Here is an 11,155-nt window from a genome sequence, read left to right on the forward strand (position 1 = left end):
ATGGTATCTTGTGCCGGGTTGATCGCTGCTTGACTAATGAGGCATAGACGGTGACTTTTCCTTATTCGGAGGTTAGGGTTGGGCAGTGGGGGATTACTGATCATAGCTCTGTTCTAGTGTCTACAGAGGAGACGAGGAGTAGACTACCTCCTACATGTGGCTATTTTACTCATTTGACGGAGGCATATGGTTTTATTGATACTATCAGGCTAGTGTGAAGAAGGTTTAAGGATGTGTCCACTATTGTTAGCTTTGTGCGAATTTTGAAGGCAGTGAAGCGAGTTTTACGTGCCCGTTTGGTAGACGTATCTTCGTGTTATTTGATGATGTGCGAGTTACTAAGCAAGTTATGGAGGCTGCTTAGACTGAGTTGGAGAGGGATCCTTTTTTAGAGTCGGTGTGTGCGGAGGCAGCTCGGGCCACTGAGGTATTCTGATCAATGGTTAGATTGGAGGAGGCGTCGCTCCGGCAGAAGGCTTGGGTGAGGTGGCTGAAGTTAGGTGATATGAACATGGCATTTTTTCATCATTGTGTCTGCTCTTGCCGTAGTTGCAGTGATTTATTCTCAGTTGTGGATGCTGAGAGGACTCTACAGACGGTGCATGATAGGGTTCGGAGGTGGCAGTGGATTTCTTTCGTAGTAGTTTGGGGTTTCAGTGTAGGGTATAGGGATCTTACTGCCCGATTGGAAATATTGTACAGTTTAGCTGGTCCGTGGAGGGGGTGGAGGCGCTTGGACACCTAGTGAGTCGGGATGAGATTCAGAAGGCTTTATTCTCGTTGAAGTCTGGGAAAGTTCATGAGCCTAATGGGTTTTCGGTGGATTTTTACAGAGTTGCTTAAAGTGTGGTTGTGGATGATTTCTATGATGCGATTCTGAATTTTTTTTAGTCCTGTTATCTGCCGAGTGGAGTTAACTCATTTATCTAAGAGATATTCATTTAGATATATTTAAATGAAATTATTAATTAGATTTAATTTATTATTAGTTATTTTATTTAATTTATTAAATTAAATAATAATAAAATTAAAAATAACTCCTATACGTGGGAGTTATCAGAAACATGGAGCATTGCCCACGTTAACCAATCTCTCTTCAATAGTTTCTTACGCCTGATATACCTGCAGAGATGGGAAAAAAAAGTATCACATAATGGTTTCTTGAGAAATAATCTCTCTAGAATTCACTTAGAAGAATCACATCATTTGTGGTTTTGAACTTCAAATTTGAGGTTGGTTCTCACAAACCAATAGCCTCAATTTCTAAGAGATAGTAAGGTTCTCAAGTGGTAATGTTCATTTTTTTGGCCACGTCACAGTACATGGGGTTCGTGATTTCCATCCCAACGAGAATTGGTGATTTCATCTGAGTCATCAACAAGAGTAAGTGATGATATTCCCCTCTCTATAAGATTAAATCATAAAAAGATAAAGCATGTTTAACCTGAATTATATAGTAGGTTGAGAATTTTAGTTCGATGTTCTTATTCTATATGTTTTGCCAATGTACTGGTATTTTGAATTATAAATTAATTATGAGTTGATTCTTGGTTCTTGCGTTGCGTTAGAGCTTTTATCCTTACAATTGGTGTCAGACAATCTCATTTAATTAAATTTGAAAATTTGAATTTTGCATTGATTGGTGGATTGAATTGCATTCTGGAATGTGTTTGCAAATGAATGTTTGCAGTTTAATTTGGCCTTATATTTACATGTTTTTTATTTGATCAAATTGTAAAGGCCTCTGTGTTTATTTATTTATTTATTTATTTTTGTGTTTTATTATGTAAATCGAGTTTATTGTAAGTCCGTGTTTAAAATTAGGCTACTTGGGGTGAAGATCGAGACCAATTTTTGGCCAAAAATGATGAATTGCCCAGAATCTGCTTTCTGCAAAGCGCACGTAGTGGACTCGGTTTGGGTTGGTTCACAGTCCGATTCGACTAGGTTGTTGGGTTGGTCTTGTCCGGTTCTAGAGTGGTAGGAATATAAGTTATTGTCTCTCAAAAGTTGGAATAATCAGGATTCTTAATGATAAAATCTCATCAATCTTAAAGGAAAATGCATGGAATCCTTCAAACATTACCAACCTTTACAAAAACATTCGTTTTGATAAAACAACGTGACTAACGCATCTCATTCTAGGATTTCAGTTAAATTGGCTAAGTGTCGCAGGCTCAACTAACGCAAGGGCATGCGTCTGAAGGATTCCAACGCATAGGAGATACATTGATTCGTGTTTTTCCTGTCAAATCACCACTTGCAAGTATGGGTATCTGAATGTCGGCGTCTGAAAAGCAACTGAAATGGCAGGCAGCTAACCAGGGCATGGAAATTAATATTGTCATATCACAAGTTGCTGAGGAAAAACACCTATAAATAGAAGACTTGCAATCAGAAAAAGCAACATAAGTAAAAAAGAGCATCAAGAGCTGAGATTATAGTAGTTTGTTGTTACAAGAAGAATACAGGAGGAAAAGAACCATTACCATTGTTGATCAAGGAGAATTGAAGAGAACCAAGCTCGAGAGAGAACTTTTCTTCATTTATTTAACAAGTTGGTTGTACACATACTGAAATCAAGCCAAAGAGGAAAAGAAATTGAACTTTGTGGCTTGGCTCTTTTCTTTTTATTTTATTTCCATTCATCATTCCATGCGATTAAGTGTTGTTATTGTAAAGACAATTTCGTTCTTTATTGTGTGTTTTTTATTTTGTGCATGCTAAAATTCTAAACCTTTAATCATTTTGATAATCTCGTTGAAGTTATCTTAGCTAAAACCATTCGAGAGAATAGGATAGCTAGAAACGCATCAAGTCAGAATACACAGTAGCTTTAGAGATAAAAAATACTTGTGGTTCACTGCTTTCTGTAATCAACGCATGCACTCTAGAGATAGGAAAATGTGGCATTCGCATTGAGAAATTTTTAATAATTAGATAAACGAAAACCTAACGCGTTGACATAGATTTGATTGTAACAAGCATCTTTCATCTTCATTCCTACCCACACTCTTTTGTGTTCATCTTACTTGGAGCAATGCATTCACTTATCACATAGGACCATTCCTTCATTGAACCCTATATTTCACTTGAACTCTTGTTTTATCTTGTACGCATGCAGTTAAAATAGTGTAGATAACTTTTTTAGCATTTATTTATAACCCTTCTACATCTGTTGCAACGCAAGGCCTGCGTTAGTCTAACCTAAATCCCTGTATTCGACCTTGGACTTACCAGGAACTTGAATTAAAATTATACTTGGATCTAGCTCAGGTAAAGCTTGTACGCATTAGCGAGAGAGTGTAACGCATCACCCAGTCTTCTCACTTAGAGAAGTCATTTACCATTCATCTTCATTTACATCAATCTTATCTTCCATGTCCATTTATAATACACTCCTAGTGCACATCACGAAACCACGAATAGCCAAATTACCGGTTCATTTGCTATTTAAATGCTTTATGGATGTCATTTAGATAAATTCTACCATAGGTTAAGCATGCTCATGCATTTTAATATATCATAAGAGTTATAATATATGACATTAATGCATGATATATGATTTCTTGAGTTATTTTATTGCATGACATTACTTAAGTAAATATAAAGAGATCTTTATTAATGTCTTGTTCATGCTTATTTTATTTTCATGAATTGATTAATATGAGTGTATATTAATAAAAATAAAAATCAATTTGTATTGTGCATGATACATTCATAGTTTAAAATAATTGTTATATTAAAGTCATGTAATGCATGTAGTATGGTTTTCTAATTAATTAGAATTTGATTGTTAATTAATTAAACCATCAAAAGCATGATTATAGGTAAAATCATAAAATTTTGTAATAGTTATAAAATTAATTATTAGTAACCGTCAACCTATAATAAAGAGTTGCATGCAAAAGTATGATCATAGGGATTTGGAATTAATTTTAACATGTTTAAAATTTATTTATACTTAAGATCACATTAATTCTAATAGGATTAGGATTAAGTCTTGCTTAGTTTTTTTAGTATATTTAAATTATGATTAAGTAGGACAAATAGGACTTTAGGTTATAAGAGAACTCTAGCGGTGAAGTTCTGTCCACATTGAGGCTACTTAAGATGACGGCATACGAAATACCTTCTACCTGGGAATTGACCTGGAACTTGAGTTGAATTAACATTAGTTTTATTAGCATGCAATATCACTAGGTTAATTAAAGGGCTTAATTCACTTAGAATATTAGAGTAAATACCTTATTATAAAAGATATAACTGACATAGACTTAGATAGATTCATTAGCTGGAGTTTAACTAAGTATAATAAAACCCTAAAAATGATAGAACACTTTAGTGAAAGAAAAATGATGTATATGTGAAGGGATCAAATCTCGAGCAGAAGCGTATGAACGTCTTGCATCTCGAAAATCAATATTTAATAAACAAAAACAATGATCTAAAATAGAACATATGAATGATAAACATATGATATAACATGCTTTGGAGAAGGAAACCTAAGAGAGAATAATTCCTACCTTTGAAGATTCCCGAGCTCCATGAAAAATCCTTTCAATCATGGCATGAACTTCTTCTAAATCGAACTTGAACAAGACCACGAGAATAAACTTGTTATTCTCAATGATTCCGATAGAAGGATATTTGGATCCAACTAATTAGAAGAGGAATAGGTAGAGAGATTTCACCTAGGGAGTAATGAGAGAATTTGTTTTTTGGTGGCTAAGGTAAATTTCATCAAAATCAATTCTTGTCGGGCCATAAAGAAGAATTTATATGGAGAAGAGTTAACCCATTCTCCAAGTCTGTCCTAATTTACCCCTGTGCTCAATTAAATAAATAACATTTATTTAATTAATTAACACATTAATTAAATAACCATCTATACATTAAATCCAATTTAACGTATATATTTAATCAACATAAATAAACATCGTATGTTTATGTGCATCATCTCTCTATTAATTTAATTAATTAATTCTTTATGAATCTAATTCACTTGAATTAAATACTTGAATCTCATTCAAATATTTCTCCCAACTTAATTTAAATTATAGATCACTTTTGTAATCAATTACATATATAATCACATTAATATACAACTTCCTCAAACTAATTTGAACAATTCAACTCATTCCTCTGTAATATCCTTTAATGAGCTAATAAGGGGACCTGGTCGACCTGCAGATCAGAAACTCCAATAATATGAGATTAATTGGCTAAACTCATTAATCAAATTAATCAATATTCGTTAATTGTAGGTACACTCGACTAAAGACCCAAGACCCACAGCTGCACTCTTTTCACCGCAGATATATTTCTTTATCCACGGATATAGACCAATAACAACAAGTTAGTCCTTCACGATTGTACATCACACCAACTGGGTCAAATTACCGTTCTACCCTTGGGTTACCTCTGCATCCTTAAGTATCAGCACTTCTCTAATGAACAACCTATTTATGGTCTAATCAATAAACAGAAACCCCTCTTGGACCAATGAGAGGGTAAGACCTTTTGTTTAGGTCCCGAAGACACCACTTAAGAAAACACTAATCTATTTACCCTGAAGTTGGGAAGGAGTGAATTCTAGCTTGTATTATTATATTCCCAACTTCTCACTCGGTCTTAAAATGGTAGACTTATTGAGTCAACAAACAAGCCATCCTCATCTATACAAATCAAATGACAACACCTTGTGAACAGGAGCTCATAATATACTCGGGATTAAGACTAAGTTGCCTAGGTCATCCAATTGAAATAGGAACCAAACTAGTTAATGGCATTACATCTAGTGGTTACTATTTCGCGGTCCAGTCTTGTAACATCCCGAATTTCAGGAAAATTTAAGTTAATTATCTAAAATTATTGAGTTTAAATTTCTCTTTCATTTGAAAAATTGGGGTTAAATTGAAATAATTGAAAAATTTTTTATTGGTTAAATTGAATTTAATTGATTTGATATTCGAACTGATTATCTTGAACGGTTTTTAGGGCCAACTTAAAAAAATAATAACAAAAAAATAAAAGAGATAATTAATTTCATGTGGTTTTGAATCGATTTAGATATTTGGAAGGATTTAATTTGTATCAAATTGATGGATCTTATGCCTTTTAATTTTGGTTTTCGAAGCCTAAATTAAGATAATTTGAAAAGTTAATTGATTTCTAAATTTAATAGAATCTTTGGAGATTTTAGAGATATTGTGATAAAAAATAAAAGAATTGAGATTTTTTTTCGAAATTAAATGAGAGTGAAAAGAGATAAAAAAATTAGGGAGAAAGCAACTCTATTTTTCAGCGACAGCTTCCACAAAATTGTTAATTTCCAAAGTTTGGACCGTTGGATCGTGCTCAAATTTGGTCAGCCTGTTCGAGACATATAGAGTTTCATTTTGAATGGTTAGATCGTTGTTTGAAGCTTTGGTTTGATCGTAATCGATGCTGAATAAAATCTGTAAACTAGAAATTCCCCTTCTCTCCCACTCTCTTAAACCATCCTCATGCAAGACCCTCACTACAGTCGTTAGACTAAAACATTTATGTTGTCCAACAGCAACACACGCTGCCTATCTATGGCAGCCACAAGTCAACGCACCGTCGGTCGCCATTGCCCCGATCTTTGCTGGAATTTTGAGGAAACCCTTGAGTAAGACTTATTTTTCCTTATAATTTAGAAGATGAAGTTCACCCCTTTGATTTTGAGTTAAATTAGTAACCTCTCTTTGGTTTGAAATTAGATTCATGGTTTGGAAGTTTTGAGGCATTGACCATCAAGCTAGATACCATTTTTTTTTTTTGTAGAAAATTGGTGAAGATCGGTAAGTTTTATAAGTTGTTGAATGGTTATTCTTTTGGATTGAGAGTAATAGTGAGAAAATTAAGTTATTGATTTTGGATTTAATTCATGATCAGATTGGCTAATTAAATCGAGTATTGGAATTTGTCTTGGACCAAGCCACAACTTTAGGTTGATTCAAGTGTGCTAAAGAAGTTCTAAGAAGATTTTGTTTTGCGTTTTTTTAACCAAGTTGAGGTAAGTAATCTTACTACTGGAATCGCCTTTGTGTCGATAAATTTATGATTTGTGTTGGGGATTGTAAAACTAGTTACAGGGATAATTTTGACTGTTCTGAGATTTAATGGACTGTTTAGAAAATATATATGAGCATGTGATAACATGTCTGAAGCATGTTAATGTATGAGCATGATTTAGAATTTTATGAGATATATTAAAAGGACGATTGAGCATGACCCTAAATTATGAGTTAAACGGCACTACTACGGGAATGTCTTAAAGTTAGGTAAAAGTTGGAGTATTTTATTGATGTGCTTATTTATGTGATTGATTAGGAAAGTGTGTAAGCTATATGATGTATTATGAAATTTCAAATATTTGATTGTTTACATGAGTTACTACATGAAAGTGATGTACTAGAGTGGATCAATTAATACTAGATTATTTACGTATGTTGAGGTTAATTAACATGATCAAGACCTTGATTAGGAGATTTTAGAGAATTCATGATTATGTGAACGTTATATGTAATATCAAGTTAGATGCAATATCTTTTCCTTTCCAGACTATGTGACTACATGAAAGTGATGCACGTCCAAGGGCGCTAGTACATGAAAGAGATGTACTAGGGCTGGTGTGTATGAAAGTGATACATACCTAGAGGGCACTGGGGTGTACAAAAGAGGTACATACTCAGTGGGTTATGTATATACAAAAAAGGTGTATACATAACCATGTGTATGAAAGAGGTACGCATCCCTACATTTATAGAGAGGATCTGGGGTATACGAAAGAGGTACATACTCAGTGGGTTATGTGTATATGACAGAGGTGTATACATAACCATGTGTACGAAAGAGATACGCATCCCTACATTTATAGAAAGGATCTGGGGTGTACGAAAGAGGTACATACTCAGTAGGTTATGTGTATACGAAAGAGGTGTATACATAACCATGTATACGAAAGAGGTACACATTCAGTGGGTTATGTGTATACAAAAGAGGTGTATACGTAACCATGTGTACGAAAGAGGTACACATTAAGTGGGTTATGTGTACACGAAAGAGGTGTATGCATAACCATGCATATGTAAGAGATTGTGTTTCCTTCGGGATTCACCAAAGGTTGTGGGTCCTACGGGACTTACTAGAGATAGTGGGCATACTTAACAACAGTAGGATAGAAATAAGTTTTTCATGTATGTATGTGTCCTATGAGAACTAGAGCAGTTTATATGTTCCACTAGAGGTAGGCATCTAGAGAACATAGATGCCTAGCCTGACCCCAGTAGTGGGGTTACTTACTGAGTATTTTATACTCACCATTTCTCATGTTTATGTTTCAGGTAAGAGTAGGGACACGCTGGCGAATGATAAGCGAAATTCGTGAACGAGCCACTGGGACTAGTTTTATGTTTCCGCTCATGAGATTTAAACTTCTTTTCATGTTTTTCTTAGCTTTCAGCGTTGATGTTTAAAACTTAATATTTAGAAGCGCTTCCAGATTTATTTATTATCATTTATGATTTATTGGTACCCTACCGTTGTTTTTAATATTTGAAATTAAATGTAAAGTATTTTAAATTTACCTTATTTAATTAGCATTTATTTCACCATAACAGTGTCGTTTTAAGTTCCATGCATGCATGTGTTTAGTAACGGCCTAACTTAAGTCCTAGGGGGTCGGGTCGTTACAAGTCTTATGCAAACTCATCGCACAGGATACTCCACTCACGTGTCACGTACACGAACGCATTGGATCATTGTGTTTGTATCAAATACAAAGTGCGTCGTATCCATAGTGTCACCAAGATAAGGTACCCAACCTTATCCCTATACTATAGACCCTTTAAGTTGTTTCTTGAACATTGATCCCTATATGTCTCCATATACAGTTCAAGACTTATAAGGTGGCCTTGGATGTTAGTTTATTGGATTTAGGGTTATTAAGAAAAAATAGAATATAACACAATCAATAACATTTATTGAATTAACATCAATAACTCTTTATTAATGACGGTCAATTGATAACATTTATTATCTACAAGTTTTAGGGCATAAAACCCAACAAACTCCCACTTAAACTAAAATTTTAGTTAGTGGATTGTACATAATATCATAATCTAAAACAGTGGGAATATGGTAAATAAATACAATAAACTAGGGCATCCATATACCCATTGCACATCTCCCACTTACCCTAGATTATAAAATGTACATGTCTCAAAGACCTAGACGATCTAGATAACCCTTGAACACTTTAGTCGAGAGACCCTTCGTAAATGGATCAGCAATGTTATGTTCCAAAGCGATCTTTGTGACAATCACATCTCCTTATTGCACAATCTCCCATACCAGGTGATACTTCCTCTCAATATATTTTTCTCGTTTGTGGTTCCGAGGTTCTTTAGAGTTGGCTACTACCCCATTGTTGTCATCATATAAAATGATGGGCAAGAACATATTTGGAACCACTTCCAAATTACTTAGAAACTTTCTGAGCCAGACTGTTTCCTTTGCTACTTCACAAGCAGCTACATATTCAGTCTCCATAATGGAATCTGCAATGCATCCTTCCTTGATACTCTGCCATACTACAGCTCCCCCATTCAGTGTAAAAACTGATCCTGACATGAATTTTCTAGAATCATTGCCAGTTTGGAAATTAGAGTCGGTGTATCCTGTAAGGATCAAATTCTTAGTTCTATACACCAAGTTGTAGTCCCTCGTTCTCCTAAGATATTTGAGGATGTTCTTAACCACAATCCAGTGGTCTAACCTTGGATTTGATTGGTACCTACTGACTGCTCCCACTACATAACAAATGTCTAGCCTAGTGCAGAACATAGCATACATTAAGCTGCCCACGACTGAGGCATAGGGAATACGTCTCGTATCTTCAACTTTTGGAGGTGTCTTAGGACACTATTCCTTGGATAAACCCTGTGTTGGAAAGGTAATAAACTTTTCTTAAAGTTCTACATTGAATATCGAGTCAACATTTTGTCGATATAAGTTGCTTAAGGCAGAGCCAGCATTCTATTCTTGCAATCCCTAATGATTTGGATCCTAAGTACATAGTTTTGGAGTTAACATGCAATTAGTAGAAGAAATCGGGATCATTAAACACTTTAATTCATCAATTTTAACTATTAAGACAACATGCTAAGATAAAATAGGGATTCCAAATGGTTGTAGACCACCGTTTGTTCTTCCCTCTTATTCTCTAAGTCCTTGGATTGGATTGGGTATCTAAAATGAATAGAAATTGAGAGAATTTATAGGAGAAAAAGTCTGATTTTTTCTGGTTTTGAAGAACTCTTTTTGCATGCTTTGTTTTGCAAAATCAATCATGCAAGAAAAAAACAAGTAGCTCAGATCTGTTGAGGTTTTATTCACCTCAATCATGCAATCAGATTGTATAGCCAATTGATAGCACCTTCTTGTGAGATTTGAGTGGGAACTGCTTGTTAAATATTTGGAATACCCACTCAAAATGGAAATTGGTTTAAAATCAATTTTTCATTTAAAAATCAATTTTCAAATTTTTAATTTAAATTCCTAAAACTTAAATTAAAAATAAAATTGATTTATTTTGAATTTTCATAAAATCTAAATTTTAAATTTTAAGTAAAATTAATTCAAATAATTAATTTTAAATAAAATTTATTTAATTAATTAAAATAATTTAATATCTAATATTAAATTAATAAAATACCCTTTCCACTATCATGAATCCTTATTCATGTAATTGGTATTTAAATAAAATTTAAATCTTGTCCAATTCTTCAATTTTGTTTAATTCGTTAATTAAACGTGTAATTATACCGTATATAATTACTAATTCCCTCAATTTGAATTTGAACGTTTCAAATTCTTTCATCACTCTATTCTAAGCTTTAATCTGTTTGTGAGCTAGTAGGAGACCTAATGAACCTATAGATCATGGGCTCAAACGATCAGAGATTAACCGACTAAACTCTTTAACCCGAATTAACCAACATTGATTAACTACCGGGTTACTCTATTAAAGCCCAATAGTTGCACTCCCCTCACTGTAGATATATTTTTGTCCACTCGATATAACGATAATCAGTAAGTCGACCCTTCATAGGTTGTTTGTAAAAAG

The 11,155-nt window shown here is 33.9% G+C and overlaps 1 pseudogene; it reads right to left on the reverse strand.

Annotated features, from left to right (window-relative positions):
• Window positions 1-1,040: 1,040 nt before the first annotated feature.
• LOC150032085 (secreted RxLR effector protein 161 pseudogene) lies at window positions 1,041-9,882 on the reverse strand (annotated as a pseudogene).
• Between the last annotated feature and the right edge of the window lie 1,273 nt (window positions 9,883-11,155).

The sequence above is a fragment of the Benincasa hispida genome, chromosome 12 (genome assembly GCF_027475165.1).
Source record: "Benincasa hispida cultivar pf3 chromosome 12, pf3_genome.v1.1, whole genome shotgun sequence".
NCBI classification, from domain to species: domain Eukaryota; kingdom Viridiplantae; phylum Streptophyta; class Magnoliopsida; order Cucurbitales; family Cucurbitaceae; genus Benincasa; species Benincasa hispida.